Below are 570 nucleotides of genomic sequence, written 5' to 3'. Positions count from 1 at the left end.
TCAATTATACTGCATAGTAACTTTACAGTATTTTAAAATACAGTGCAAAAACAAGCACTGTAATTAATTTTACAGTATAAAAATGCTGTAAGTTATTATACGGTATGCTGTGAAGTACTGTTGTCAGATTTACAGTAATTTTACCGTGGAATAAAATACTGAAGCTTGCTGGATATTTGTTGCCAGTAAGTTACTGTTGATTTTACGTTAAATTTTTTACAGTGTGTGTGTGTTGATGTGAACACACACTCTTCTCTCTCAGATCTGAGACGAGTTCCTCTGAATGCGCACTATATCTGTGTGTGATGATGTGAACACACACTCTTCTCTGTCAGATCTGAGACGTGTTCCTCTGAATCCGCACTATATCTGTGTGTGTTGATGTGAACACACACTCTTCTCTCTCAGATCTGAGACGAGTTCCTCTGAATGCGCACTATATCTGTGTGTGATGATGTGAACACACACTCTTCTCTCTCAGATCTGAGACGAGTTCCTCTGAATCCGCACTATATCTGTGTGTGTTGATGTGAACACACACTCTCCTCTCTCAGATCTGAGACGTGTTCC

The sequence above is a fragment of the Leuciscus leuciscus genome (assembly GCF_965113295.1).
Source record: "Leuciscus leuciscus genome assembly, chromosome: 18".
NCBI classification, from domain to species: domain Eukaryota; kingdom Metazoa; phylum Chordata; class Actinopteri; order Cypriniformes; family Leuciscidae; genus Leuciscus; species Leuciscus leuciscus.
This window is presented reverse-complemented; position numbering follows the sequence as displayed.